Consider the following 16382-nt stretch of genomic DNA (forward strand, 5'->3'; position numbering starts at 1 on the left):
TCCCCCGTGTATCTATGTTTTCAAAATGAACTGCTTCCCCTCTGCTTGACCATTACTCCTAACACAGGAAGGATATGGAGCAAAGTCTGGCCAAGCCGGCTGCAGAACAACCCATCGGCTTAGCCTTGACAATGTAATATTTCCCTTGAAATTTGAATCCCAGCAAATGAGAGTCATTGGGATAAACTGGCAATAGACAGAAGGCTGACTATGTCACATTTTGCCAAGAGTGCCTCGTAACCAAAATTCCGGATAAGTCTTAGTGCCCGATCGAAGAATTCATTCGAAGAATGCGGAGAGGAGGGAGCTGTGGGGGGGGGGGCACCCGGATATGAACCAGGGACCACTGAGCTATACCCCCTTATTGTTGTTGTTATCATTCTATTATTATTTATCTGATATTTATTTATCTATTTATTGTTATTATTATTTATTATTGTTGTTATTTATTAAAATCTAATCCAGTATTATTTGTTCAATCAATTACCACTGTAAGTAGAATTAATTACTGATACTATCAATTGTCTACCGTAACTGGCGATGATATGAAATAATTATTCATTATAGGGGATTGATCGGGGAAAAAAAAAAACAAAAAAAAAAAACGCTGCTCATAATCATCAATGAACGATCTAAATGCATTTAGGCAGTGTGAAATATGTTTGGGGTTATTATCCCATCCATGTGGCACCCCCGATGAGTTACGGCTATTGGCACCCATGCAGCCTGAGGTGTGAGTTGATTCCGTTGCAGAGCGCTTCCTCTTAGGCCCCAAGGATAACATGCTAAAGCTACTGCCACAAACACGTGCCACCGCTTACAAGCGGTTGTACAGGGACGTGTTATTGATTCTGAAACAAATATACTAACTAATGATTGCTTTACTTAAAATAAACAATGATTCTCAAGCATTCAGTTAAATGTTTAATTGTTTATCCCATTAGTATGTGCTTGCGTGTGCTATTTATTACTCTCTCTATATATATTAATATATTATTATTATTATTATTATTTATTCTTTTTTTTTAATTTTCCTTAAAATAAGATGCTTCCTACTTCATATTATAATATCTCATTCAATCCCCTGCAATGCAGGATATACCGGGGTCCCATACGGAGATCAAACCAGCAACCTTAGCATTATCGGCCCCATGCTCTAACCAGTTGAGCTATCCAGGCTCTCTAGATTTGTGTGGGACCCCGAGGGTCATTTAGTCCAACCCCATGCAAAGCAGGAATATATAATTGTTCCGTACAGGGATCAAACCTGCAACCTTGGCGTTATTGTCACCACGCTCTAACCAACTGAGGGTTCTGAAATATATGTAAATTATTTATTATTAATGAATTTTATTTTATTTATTTATTTTTTATGTTATTTGTTTATTTATATATTTATCTATGGATTTGTTTAATTAATTAATCAATTTAATCTTGGTATGTGACATCATTCCACTTATTCTCTGTTATTATTATTAATGTATATTTATCATTATTTATTTCTTTATTATAATAATTCCCCCCCCAAAAAATAAATAAATTACATCCACTTATTTTATTTATTATTAGTAGTATTTTATTCTGTTATTTATCTATTCGTTTTATTTATTTATTTATTTATTTGTTGTTGTTGTTGTTATTCTATTATTTATTGTTATTGTTATTTATTACAATCTATTCCAGTATTATTTGTTCAAATAATTACCACTGTAAGTAGAATTAATTGATGATGCTATTAATTGATGATGCTATTAATTGTCTACCATAACTAATGATGATATGAAATAATTATTCTTCACTTGACTGGTTTGTATTTGCCTATAAATTTATTTATTTGCCACCAAGCAAAGGGTCAGGCAGATGGACACAGCTAAATAACACACAAGCATATAGGGATGGAACAATGGGCGGCCCCCACACTGCAATCAAATGGAAATGTCCCTTTAACTAACAGTTTGAAAAACATAAGGTTATGCTGGAGGCCCCAGCAGAAGGAAAATGCTGCCAAAGACAATGTATCTTTGATTGGCCATCCGCCAGGTACCTGAATCAACAATGTACCACGAACTGCCTGTCTTTAAGCGACAATGTATCCTGCCTGGTAGTTATTATTATTAATTTTATTTATTTATTTTGTTAATTATTATTATTATTATTTTAAATTATTATTATTTTATTTATTTATTTACTTATTTAACCAGTAAATATATTGCTAATCATTGATACACTAATTCTCAATAAATTATTACAATGTAATTAAAGTTACTATAAAGCCGCTATCAATTTACACTAGCTATTGCTACTGGTTAATTAGCACCCTATTGTGTCCAATAAACTGGTCAAATTCAGACTTTATTCAAGCATCTCAAATCAGTTAAAATAATATAAAATTAATGTAATACCCATTTAGTAAAATCTCAAGCCTCTTAAATTAGTCTCTAATCAATTACTGAATATGTTGGTGCAAATCGAATGGCTTGATCAAATTACCTGATTGATATTTTAAATTAGATGTAAATAATATTTTGCAGATATTAATTAGCAAATTGAGACCACCGCTGACCACTAGATATCAGATAGTAAGGAACCTGCCTCCACCAGGGGGGCCTGCTTCAATTAATCTGCAATATATCTGGCAAACTGAATTTCAAGAACTGCTGATACTATCAGCAATTATATTGAGGTGACTCAATTGCTGTGAGCAATGGGCGGAGACGACTGCAGGTAAAGCAGCCCCGCCCGGAGACAAAGGAGACAAAGGGGACGCAAGGGGATGGCAGTAAAGGTGTCACTAGAACAACAAAAGAGAACTGGTTCTGCAGCTAAAGCATAAGCTGCCTTCTGTAAGACCAGGAGGCTATTAATTGCCCAGCTATTCGGTGCTTAAGGGAAAACAAAGCAACCCTGGCCGGTGATCAAAGGACAATGTGAGGGGAAGGGGAGTGGGGGGGGGAGTGGAGGGTGAAGAATAATGGGGGTGTGACTGCGTCTCCCAAGTAAAACAAATGCTGAAAGCAGCTAATATAACGATAAATGCCAGGCAAATAAAATCGAGTTCAACTAAGTAGTTCTTTGGATAGCACGTTCGACTAACAAAGACTTTGGAGTAAGCTGAACAGAATTACCCTGGGGATGCAGCTGCAGTATAGCTGCAGACTCTTAAACCAAGCGGGGGGGGGGGGATTGCAAGTCCGGTGCACAGGAAAAGTTTTAAAACTAAAGGGGATAAAGAAACACCCAGCGATAGCTTTTATTACTATGGGGCAACAGCGGGAGAGAAGCACCAGGCCGACCCAGAAGGGTTTAAGGTAAAGCAATAAGCAGCAAAATGGGACAATAGCAAAATTGGGGCAATGCAGTCGTCTGAAAGAAGTTTGTAAATGGAGCTGCCGCCCCCTGAAAGGGGAGGAAGGGCTCCAAGCCACACCATGGAGCCTGCTAGAGAAGGACACAAAGCCAGCTAGCGAAGGGGGAGGGAGGACAATATCAGCTCAGGAGGGAAAAAAGTTCCAGAGTAGGGAGGGGGGTAACGAAGGGGGAAGAGGGGGGGTTGAAATAATAATAAGCTGCTGGAAAAGCCCTCACAGGAATTCACAGCAATACTGCAAGCACACAGGCGCACAAACAGAGTATCTCCCCTTAGTTTGCCAGGGCGCTGAGGAACACACACACACACAAATGCACACACAGAGTGGCTATCCGCCGGTCGGAGGAGCGCTGAAAAGCCCAAATTAGCCGGCACGGAACCCACTGCCTTTAAGACAAGCTTTAAGAGGACGTAGAGGCAAAAAGGATAGTAGGTAGGCGGATGCAGCTGCAAGCGCACGTGTGCCAAGGCCAAAATAATACAAATAAAAGCAAAGTAACCAGGCAGTGAGGAAAACTGCACTGTGGCAAAACAAAGTCACCAACCCAGAAACATGCACCCAAAAGTAAAGGAGAACTTTAGGCAGTATAGTCGGGAGGCAGAGAACACTAGGAGTAAAGTCTTAAGGGTAACATAGAATTTCTGGAACTAAATATGCTCAGCAGACGGAAACAATGAGAAAAGCTTTGGAAATAAAAATGAGAAAATAAGGAAGAATGAGGGGGAAGCAGTAGGAAAATGCAAGGTACATGCAAAGGGGGTTAGCTTGGACAACAGCAACAACAAGGCGGAACCTCCCTTTTAAAAGTCCTCTTCAAAGTACCGGCTCCACGTGGTCAGCAGCTAGGAAGAAAAGGGGCGAGCAGAGGGCTGCCCCGACCTTATGTGGCCTCTGGAAGGCCCGCCCCTGCCGCCAGCCGATTGGCTGGCGCTGCAGGGGATGCAAATAAGGGAATCCCTTATGTGTGGGCGGGGTCGTGAGCCCGCAACCCCCCCTCCTCCTGAAGTTCGGAATGGGCACTGCGCATCGGAGATTTGAGCTAGCAACTTATGATCTTAGACTCTGTTTCACTATCCCATTTCCTCACCTCAGAAGTGATAACCCAAAAAAAAAAAGCAAAAGCTCAGGAACTTTAAGGGTCGCACTTAAAGTATCCCCCCCCCCCTTTGCAACCCCCCAGTCAAATTATATAGCAGTTGATGAGCCTTGAAACAGCAAAAACAGGATGGAAAACATCTCACAGCGGGAAGCCGCTAAGAATGCCGCCTCCTGTACCATTGCTAAGAATCCGTTGCTGCCTTAAACCGCCAGGTATGCCATTTCATGTGCCTCATCCATCTCTCTCTTGCTGAGTGAACCATTCTTAACACATTCTGTGGCCTTTGTCAAATTTGCCAAGCTTATAAGGGGGGGGGGGAGTTGGCGGGGAGCGCTCAACACCAACAATATATATATGTAAGCCTGCATTTGCTGCCTTGGAAACTCGATACATATGGGGAAAATATTTTTGTTCAGGGGAGAAGGTTGCAAGCACTGCTGCTGCCGCCTCTATCTTTTTACTCATCATAGGTAAAAAAGTGGGAGCAGGATGCTGCAAAAGGCATTGCTGTCCTTGTTGATTGCAAAGGACATGTCTAAGGCTTACAGAGTCACCTGTGCTGATTGATAATCTTTTCTGACTCCCCAGCCCTGAAAAACGGGTACCGTGTTAAACAGCACAGCATGTTTCAGTGTATTCTTTCTAAATGTCTCGCTGCGCTGACTGCACAACAGCAAGGCGAGGCGAGGATACGCTTGCCCCAAAACCTTGATATCCTGGAAATGGAAACTGTTTGCCGCAAATGTGTTTCGGAAAATATGCCAGGCACATTTCAACTTATCAAGTCTTCTTCCTGTAGCATATAGTTGAAAAAGAGCATCTCTCTGTGTGTGGGCTCAGAGGGCAAATTCGTGTGATATATCATGCTTCTGCAAAGTTTTGCAGTTTCACAAGAACGCTCTAAGACTCTTTTGCAGCACAATGCACTCCACATCCCAAAAAGATGTACTCAGTTCTGCTCTCTATGCTTCTAGACCGGACTTGCAATCTACCACATTGGGGAGGATTGGTCCCCTGGGGAAAACAGACCCAATGGATTCCTCCCTTGCCGCTAATCCTGAAACCAGCACACTGTCACCGAATCATCATAGCTCAAGCACCGGTGCTCAAACCCAGCCCCTGCTGTGTTCTACAAAAGCATTCAGCTCAGAGGTCACTGAGACCAGGCCTTATCCAGCGATTATTAAGTCCTGGTAGTAATGCACCAGATCAGCAAGTTTTTCTGCTCTTCTATGGATCCACTGACTGCCGGCCCATCAGTTTGAGAACCCTAATGCGCTGTCGAGGCTGACATGTACTGCGCTTTTAATTGATCAAACTGAAACCATTTGGAACTCAATCAGCAGAATCTGGGTGGCCTCCTGTTCACACTTATGCTGAACGTCAAGATCCTGCTGGGAGTCCGCTATTTTTGTTTCACACTGATTTAAAAATAATATCTATAATCATAATGATATAAGAACAATTCCTTTCAATAAACCAACTTATGCTCCGAGTTTCAACCCCTTGGCCAATAGCCTCCAACCTTCCTGGGCCTGGGGGCACTTGGAAATCTACCTATTGTTATCTGCTTAGAATGGGTCCTTGATCTTGGATAATAACTCTTGCTTGCCAGACAGAGATTAGAGAGGTGTGTGTGTGTGTAGAGAGAGAGACGAGTTTGCTTGGCAAGTCCCCTCCCCCATGTGAAATGAAGACACTGGACACATTATTTAAGGTTAATGGGCATAAAAAGGCCACAACTTTATTGATTACAGAATTGAAAGGTATTGGCTTTAGGCATTGGCTCCTAACGACTACCCGGCATGGAGACCGGGAAGGGTTATCCACAAGCCGTGGGAGTCCTGTTGAAGTACGCCAACTAGGATCCCACGGGTGTCACCGCTCTGGGGCGTGCTGGAGGCCCTTACCTCCCTAGGTTTCGGACAAGGCAACGCCCCCCGGAGTCCTCTACCGGACTACCCTTTCCTTGGGGGAAGGTGATGGCGCTTCCTTCCCCCCCCATTCATTTCCATAACAATAGACCCCTGCCAATGCCTAACCGCCAATACCGCGGAAGTTGTGACGTTTGCTACGAGGTAGGCGAAAAAACCAAAAGGCTGAAAGTGCGCCAAATTGGAAAAATTCCTACCAGGCCCCTTGCGGTGACCAACCGGAGTCCATAGCAAGGTCATATCTAGCTAAGCCTAAGGGTGGGTGGGATGGGGAAAAACCGCTCAGCTGGAAAGGGGAAAGAGGGCGGTCCCCGGGCGCGCCTGGCCTTAAGTAGGCAAGGCCACGCCTCCCCAGCCCGCCGATTGGCGGGTCGGGTAGCAGGCACGCCTGGGGATTCCCTGGATCTTGCGGGGGCAAAAGGCCCGCCCCCATGTGTGTGGGAGGGGATAACCCGCAACCCCCTCTCCTCCCAAGCTCGGAAATGGCTTTGCTGTATAAAGGTAAAATTGACATTTGTTGCTTCTGGTCACAACCACACCTGGAGTCCTGTGTCCAGTTCTGGGCACCACAATTGAAGAAGGAGATTGACAAGCTGGGACATGTGCAGAGGAGAGTGGCCACGATGATCAAGGAAACTAATCCTTATGAGGAACGGTTAAAGGAGCTGGGTATGTTTAGCCTGGAAAAGAGGAGGCTGAGAAGAGATATGACAGCCACCTGCAAATAGCTAAAGGGTTGTCACATGGAAGAGGGAACAAGCTTGTTTCCCATTGCTTTGGAGAGTAGGACTCAAACCAATGGCTTCAATTTACAAGAAAGGTCATTCCAATGAAACATCAGGAAGAGCTTTCTGGCAATAAGAGCAGCTTGACAGTGGAACAGTCTCCTTCAGGAGGTTGTGGACTCTCCTTCATTGGAGGTTTTGAAGCAGAGGTTGGATGGTCATCTGTCATGGATGCTTTAGCTGAGATTCCTGAATTGCAGGGGGCTGGACTAGTGGACCTCTGGGGTCCCTTTGAACTCTGAGATTCTGTGATTCTATGATAAGCAGCAGCAGCAGCAGCAGCAGCAGAAGAAGAAGAAGAAGAAGAAGAAGAAGAAGAGTTTGCATTTGATATCCCGCTTTATCACTACCCAAAGGAGTCTCAAAATCCTGAACAACTTGGAACCAGTTGACCTGAGAGAGTGCCTTACCCCTTACTCTCGACCACATCAATATGAGGAACTGGCACTATTACAGGTGCCACACAATATCCATTCTGTATCTGTAAGAAATTGATCTTTTAGCATGAAAGATCATGGAACTCCCTACCTATATTGCCTTCACTATACTCTTTTGGCACCTGCTAAAATCACTTTTGTTTAGAAGAAGAAGAGGAGTTTGGACTTGATATCCTGCCTTTCACTCCCCTTAAGGAGTCTCAAAGCAGCTAACAATCTCCTTTCCCTTCCTCCCCGACAACAAACACTCTGCGAGGTGAGTGAAGCTGAGAGACTTCAGAGAAGTGTGACTAGCCCAAGGTCACCCAGCAGCTGCATGTGGAGGAGTGGGGAAGCGAACCCGGTTCACCAGATTACGAGTCTACCGCTCTTAACCACTACACCATGCTGGCACACTAGCAGAGACCCACCCATCAGCCAGAAATAGATCAGTTCTCCAGGCTGCATGTTTCCTGATCAGAAACAACACTTGGCTTCATCTTCCAGGTTTTCTGGGAATGCAGAAGGGAGAGGCAAAGACACTCTGGTCCTATTCATCAGCCAGGAGACTAAAGGTTGCTAGGTTGTATGAGTTTGGGGGGGTATATGTGTATTGTACTACGGTCTGCTATTGAAATATACTCGGAGTCGAGAGTGGATTTCATGCTCTTTATTCAGCTCATAGTGGTGAGGAGGAATAAATGTTTCTCCAAAATATCTGCTTTATATACGTTATTTACATAATGGGCTGCATGTGATTGGTTAATTCCGGGATTCTTCTGTAGCCCAATCAGGTTGCAGATTCACTTCCACCTGGAGCTGGATTGGGTGGCTCCTGTGGACCAAACATACTGCTGCATTGTTCTAGGACCAGTCAGACTGCTGCATTTTGGATCCTGTTGTTCTAGGACCAATCAGACTCCTGCCTTTTGGATCCTATTCAACTCAGTACATAACAACTATGAACTGCTTTGAAGGCCGTTCACGTGAAAGATGGGATGCAAGACCGATAAACAAACAATAATGTCAAAGAATTGACAGTTGCACTTAAGAAAAAGATTCTCCCTATGAGTAAGTAAAACAGAAAAGGAAAGGAAAGAAAAAGGGACATTGCAGAGAGCAGTCTGAGCAACAGCTGTCATCCTCTTGTGCTACATTGCTACCTGCAGGGAAACAACAATAATAATATTGCTAATATTGAAATGGTATCTTCCATGTGTATTCTGAAGCAGAGCAGTCACCTCTCCCATCTCAGGATCATAGCACATTCAGCTATATGCTTAGGCCAGGCCTGCAATTCTACCCACACTTACTTGGGAGTAAAGCCAAGTGGAGCTTGGTGGGAATGATTTCTACACTAATGTTTGGGCCCTTGTGCTGCACATTAAGGTTCAGAAGTCCTTTCTGTGCTCCCTCGGGCTGGAATCAATATCCACAGAAATTGCTAGCTTTGGGAAGACTTGAATGCGCTTGCTGCTTTCCAATTACACTCTTCGTTTCACTTACTGAACTTCAGTGAAAGGGAACAGACGGGGAAATTGAAGGAGATTAGTAGGCAATTTCTTTCGGAGGGATACCTATCTCATTAGTGAACAAGGCAGCCTCCTGTTTGTAGGCGATAACCAGGCTAAGAGACCTGGAAGGCAAGAAAAGGAATTAAGGGTGGATACAGAAAAGCAAATTCACCGACATGCACAAACACAGCAGCTCTTTGGGATTGTTGTTGTTGTTTAGTCGTTTAGTCGTGTCCGACTCTTCGTGGCCCTATGGACCAGAGCACGCCAGACACTCCTGTCTTCCGCTGCCTCCCGCAGTTTGGTCAAACTCATGCTTTGAAAACACTATCCAACCATCTCGTCCTCTGTCGTCCCCTTCTCCTTGTGCCCTCCATCTTTCCCAACATCAGGGTCTTTTCCAGGGAGTCTTCTCTTCTCATGAGGTTGGAGCCTCAGCTTCACAATCTGTCCTTCCAGTGAGCACTCAGGCCTGATTTCCTGAAGAATGGATACGTTTGATCTTCTTGCAGTCCATGGGACTCTCAAGAGTCTCCTCCAGCACCATAATTCAAAAGCATCCATTCTTCAGCAATCAGCCTTCTTTATGGTCCAGCTCTCACTTCCATACATCACTACTGGGAAAACCATAGCTTTAACTATACAGACCTTTGTTGGCAAGGTGATGTCTCTGCTTTTTAAGATGCTGTCTAGGTTAGTCATTGCTTTGGGATCTTTGGGACAGCTTTACTCATTTTCCCCCCATTCGGAATATTTATGAACAGTATCCTTAGACTTCCTTTCACCTCCCATATTTTCATTATCATTTTTTTCCTATTGCATCATATACTTTCTCTTTTTTTCTTAAGACAATCCATTTTTACCTTAGTTTTTAATTCATTACAAGCATTACTCAAATCCTGCTGAGGTTTTTAGTTGTTTGCAGTGTTCTCTTAAGTAAATTTTAATTTTATTCCATTCCTTATTAAAGTTTCTATCTTCTTGGTTTCTAATTTTCCCGGTCATTTTCGCCAGTTCGGTGTAGTCCATCATCTTCATCAACCATTCGTCTCTGGTCAGGACTTTATCTTCTTTCCATCTCTGCGCCAGTGGAATCCGCGCTGCTGTCTCCACATACATAAATGATCTTTTCTGCTCGCTTGGGATCTCTGCATCTAAAATTCCTAGTGAAGAAAACCTCTGGTTGGATGTAATGCACTTCAGCAGACATTTTCAACAAGGGGCCGGTCCACTGTCCCTCAGACCTTGTGGGGGGCCGGACTTTATTTTTTTTTGGGGGGGGGGGAACCAAATGAATTCCTATGCCCCACAAATAACCCAGAGATGCATTTTAAATAAAAGCACACATTCTACTCATGTAAAAACACCAGGCAGGCCCCACAAATAACTCAGAGATGCAGTTTAAATAAATGGACACATTCTCCTCATGTAAAAACACGCTGATTCCCGGACCGTCTATGGGCCGGATTGAGAAGGCGATTGGGCCGGATCCAGCCCCCGGGCCTTAGTTTGCCTACCCATGCACTACACCAATCCTTCTCCTCATCTCAGAACTATTTGCACATCCAGCAACGTATATACCTTACATCTTGGAAAGGAGCCCAAATTGCTCTGTGAAGCAAAGGCTTTCAATGCGGGCATACAGTGGTACCTCAGGTTAAGTACTTAATTCATTCCAGAGGTCTGTTCTTAACCTGAAACTGTTCTTAACCTGAAGCACCACTTCAGCTAATGGGGCCTCCTGCTGCCGCCGCGCCACCGGAGCACGATTTCTGTTCTCATCCTGAAGCAAAGTTCTTAACCCGAGATACTATTTCTGGGTTAGCGGAGTCTGTGACCTGAAGCGTCTGTAACCTGAAGCATATGCAACCCGAGGTACCACTGTATTAAGAAGAGAAACAGCGAGCACAGATATGAACATCATTTGATGGGCCTTTTGCTAGCAGAGATCTAAATGGCAAAGCCGGTTTATTGTTTTGAATTCTCCTCCAAAGATACTTTCTTAGTTCCCAAGGCTACAAAGGCATCCACGGTTTTTCACATTGACGTAGCTGGTGGGAAGAAATCCACGCTGATTCATTTGGGGGGGGGGCTTGTGGTGGATGGCAGAAGACAAACATTTTAACAGCCAACAAACACCCCCCCCCCAGTGTTTTTCTAAAGTCACAAGGGATGCATATTTAGCTGGTGGGGGAGCTAAGTTGTTCAGCTCTGAACCAAAGACGAGAGTTGTGTACTTTGGTCTGAATGACGCTCAAAGCCTTTGGAATTTTGGAAGGACCCCAGAGCTCTGTGTTTCCCCACCCATTTTTTCTCCTTTCTTTGCTTCTCTCACTTTTACCTGTGCCTTTTGTTACATGCTCACTGGCCATAGCTGTCAACTTACAGATTTGAAAATAAGGGACCAGCAGCCTCAAAAATAAGGGATCAGCAGCCAAAATAAGGGATTTTCCAGGCACAGGTATGTTCAACTTCTGACCCCCCCGAGCCAAAGGCAGAAAGCCCAGCCAGCAGTCACACGAAGCCTCAAGTGGTGGTTCCCACAGCGCAGCAACCCGGCAAAGGGGATGCAGCAAGGAAAACCACCATCATCTCTCCGCTGGGAAGCGCTGAGCAAAGGTGAGTCCCCAGGCAACGTGGCACAAGGCATGCAAGCTCCACCCCCCAGTCATTCTCAGACTCCTTATTGGGTGAGCAATGCAGCCAAGCAACACAGTTGGAGGAGCTGCTTCCTTTGAAACCTGGGAAATTTAAGGTACATCATCAATAAGGGACAGCAGCGGAACACGGCGCTGGGATAAGGGAGTTTCCCGCCAAATAAGGGACGGTTGACAGCTATGTCACTGGCATGTGGCCCCTGGAAGGTTTCCTGGGCAAGAATGTGGCCGTCTGACTGAAAATGGCTCACATTTTCATGAGAAACTATCTGATCTGCACTTCTCAGTCCAATGCGCGAACCAAAACATAGCCATCCGTTCACACCTCTCCGAATTTTTCAATGCCGTTCTCAAACCCAGCAATAAGTATAAAAATGCACGTGCTGGGACAAAGTGTGCATAAAAATGCATATAACAGTGCCGACAACATCCAAGAATGCATTGCATTGGGAGGAAAGTGCTTGCAAAAATGTTTAGATTCGTCAAAACTGAATTCAAATATGAGTAGAATTTCATACTAAGATGCTGAGGAATTTTCATGAGGATTAAAAGAAGACACAAATGCACAATTTTCTGTGGAATTGTGGAGAACTGAACATATTCCTGGGGGAGGAGTGCGGAATTGAGAGAAAATGAGATTGCAAGATTTGCTCCTCCATTATTCTGAGTATGACTTTGTTGTGGAGTGGGGGAAAATAAGGGCCTGTCTCCAAAGCCCAGGCACTGTCTATGGGCTGTATCTCATATTAGCTCCACTCAGAGTAAATCCATCGAAGTTAATAAACGTAACTAAGGTTCATTTATTTTAGTCAGTCTGCTCAGAGTAGGAATTAGATGGATCCCACCTGATAGCTCTTATTTGAATTATTCTCTCTCGACAAAAGAAGTTGAGCAGTCAATGAGAAGCAGGAATGCTAATCCCCTCACTTACGAAAGAATGGAGTTTTGCTAATGGCAAAATTGGAACCGGTCCAAGGAATCTTGCACAGCAAATTAAAAGGTAATTACTCCGAATGTTATGGGAAATCTTTATCATTCACTTGCCAGCTTGAAAAGTCAGCTCTTGGTATGGGACTCTGTTGCTGTCTTCAGGGGCACAAAAGGTCGCTTTCTTGGATGACAAGAAAATTCCTTTAAAAAAAGAAAGGTTTTGCATATATATATATATATATATATATATATATATATATATATATATCACTCAAGAAATCACTCAAGAAATCACTCAAGATATCCCTCAAGTAATTAAGGAACAAAAGAAGAAAAGTCACACTAACCTGGGAACTTCCTCTCTGCCCAGAACGTCGGAGGCTATACACCACACCCCCTCAACAGTATTTATAGGAACTCAAACACTGAGATCCTGCTCTGTTCCAGTAACAAGAAGCCGAAAGCACCAGCCTGAAGATGACGAGTGAGACCTCGTCGAAACGTCGCCTAGACACCCCAACTCTTACACGGGAAGACACCCGAAGACACCAAAACCTGCATTCCTGTACCCGTGAAAATCTACGAAAGCATATATATATATATATATATATATATACACACACACACACACACACACCCATATATTGAGTTGGGTGTGTGGTCTTCTTTTACATCTGGGGCCATAAACCTCAGGATCTTTTTTTAAAAAAATAATGAATAAATTTTATGGAATTTTCTACTTTTATCATAATCACATTTTGTTACATAATTTTATAACTTAATACATTACTCTATAAGAGCATCAACCTCCTTCCCTCCCTCTTTCTGGCTTCCGCACCCCTTTCTATATTCCCTGCATTTCTATAATCACATGTTTACCTTTTATCTTATTATAATATTTCACCTTGTTATAGGTAAATCAGCTCCTTATAGTTATATTTCAAAACATTTCAGTTCAAACCTACAAACGTTTTCAGACGTTTACAGTTTTCTTTCATATAAAATATAAATGTGTTCCAGTCCTTTTGAAACAGTTCGTCATGCTGATTCTGGATCTTCCCCGTCAACTTGCCCATCTCTCCGTACTCCACCATCTTGACCTGCCAATCTTCCAGTGTTGGGAGTTCCTGCTCTTTCCATTTTTTGAGCCAGGAGTATCCTTGCAGCCGTCGTGGCATACATAAACACATTTGCATCTCTTTTATGTATTTCTTCTCCGATTAAACCTAATAGAAAAGGCTCTGGTTTTTTTTATTAAAGTTATATTTTAAACCCTTTTTCGATTCATTATATATTGTGTCCCAGAAGGCTTTCACTTTGGAGCAGGTCCACCAACGAACCTCAGGATCCAGGGGCCACCTATGCAATGGGTGGCTCTCAAATTTCAGCGGTGCCCTATGTGACGCTAAAAATTGGTGCCCTCTGCCTCTTGCATTCCACTCTGCAGCATGGCTTTGATGCCCATGTCTACTGGTTGCACTTCCATAAAACTGCCAATGGAGATGTGGCCCTTCACTTCTCTCTATCTGGCCCTTGGACGTCTCCCCAGGCCACATGCCTGCTTCGCTTCCCCGGGTGTTTTCCCCTGGCTGAAACATGTCCTTGTCTGTTGCTTCTCTGGATGGAGGATAGAGCGTGGCTGTGAATATGTGTGGAAACTAGCCCAGCATCAGGCTTTGGGGAATCAGCGTCCTCCACCGTGGCAGTAAATAAGAAGATCAGGTGAAAAGAAGGGCTTACCAGTTAGATTCTTTAATAAGCACAGTGAGAGACAAAATAACACGTCTCCCTAGAAATGGCTGACACAAAAAGTCAGGGGAGTTTTAAACCAGAAAACATAGAATCATAGAATCATAGAGTTGGAAGAGACCACAAGGGCCATCGAGTCCAACCCCCTGCCAAGCAGGAAACACCATCAGAGCACTCCTGACATATGGATGTCAAGCCTCTGCTTAAAGACCTCCAAAGTAGGAGACTCCACCACACTCCTTGGCAGCAAATTCCACTGTCGAACAGCTCTTACTGTCAGGAAGTTCTTCCTAATGTTTAGGTGGAATCTTCTTTCTTGTAGTTTGGATCCATTGCTCCGTGTCCGCTTCTCTGGAGCAGCCGAAAACAACCTTTCTCCCTCCTCTATGTGACATCCTTTTATATATTTGAACATGGCTATCATATCACCCCTTAACCTCCTCTTCTCCAGGCTAAACGTGCCCAGCTCCCTTAGCCGTTCCTCATAAGGCATCGTTTCCAGGCCTTTGACCATTTTGGTTGCCCTCCTCTGGACACGTTCCAGTTTGTCATACGGAGAATGGAAAATATTTAAGGAGTATATAAGATCATATTGCAAAAATGATACCATCTTAGCAGAATTGGAATGATGCTTGCGAATAATAGATAAATGATATAAACATTATAGTGGAATGTATGAAAAAGGATATAAAACAAAACTGTGCGATAATACCATGACAACATGGCTACTGTTCTGGCTATATAAGCAATGGTACTCCCCACCCCCAACCTCATAAGAAGGCCAGAATTTGTATATGATGAATCCTCAAAGAACTTTACAAAAATTATCCCTGTAACCCTTCCCACAACCCAGTAAGGTAGACTGAGGTTTCTATCCCCATATTACATATGGGGGCTGATGCTAAAATAGAATGATTCCTCCTAAGGACTCCTTGTGACATAGGAATAACAACAACAAAAAAGCAACTATTATTATTATGATTTATACCCCACCCTCCCCACCCAGGGTGGCTAACACCAAATATGAATTACAATAAATGTAATGGGGAAAAACAAACAAACAAACAAACAAACAAACAGTTAATTAAAATACGGCTTAAAATATAGCTTAAAATGCAGCCTCATTTTAGTAGTAGCCCATAAATCAAGACCATAAAGGGAGGAAACATCATATATTCACCCGAGCCAGCTATCCATGCTGGTCCTACATGGGCCAGCAAAAAAGCCAAGGGAAAATTTATACACCAAATCCCATATAAGGGGTCAGAGTGAGTCCAAGCCGAAGGCCAGGCTGCCTTTAAGACAGGTCAGAATATTCTCCAGCCTGCTGGAAGTATCAGCTGCTGGTGCAGGTACTAGATGGAGGGGAAAATACTCAGCCCATGGTTGGACACTGAGATTCCTGCATCACAGGAGGTTGGACTAGATGAGATCTAGTGTGCCCTTGCGCCTGTGTGAATCAAGGGTCTGCGTGCAAGGAAATAATGGGGAAATCACATCTATGAATACAAAAAAATTCCTTCCAGTAGCACCTTAAAGACCAACTAAGTTAGTTCTTGGTATGAGCTTTCGTGTGCATGCACACTTCTTCAGATACACTGAAACAGAAGGAATGGGAGATTGGCAGATGGCTGAGATGAGCCTGTTGACGACTCTTAACGACTGTAATAGGTCTTACAGGAAAAGGCAAGGGGTGAGAAGGTGAGAAATGGCTTAGTCATGTATAATGAGATAAGAATCCAATGTCACCCCTTGCCTTTTCCTGTAAGACCTATTACCGGCTCATCTCAGCCATCTGCCAATCTCCCATTCCCACCACCCTTCTGAGTAATACCCCTCCCCACCTTCTCACTATATAGAAGGATCTGGCAACTTCTGTTTCAGTGTATCTGAAGAAGTGTGCATGCACACGAAAGCTCATACCAAGAAC

The sequence above is a fragment of the Podarcis liolepis genome (assembly GCF_965112155.1).
Source record: "Podarcis liolepis genome assembly, chromosome: 12".
Lineage (NCBI taxonomy): Eukaryota > Metazoa > Chordata > Lepidosauria > Squamata > Lacertidae > Podarcis > Podarcis liolepis.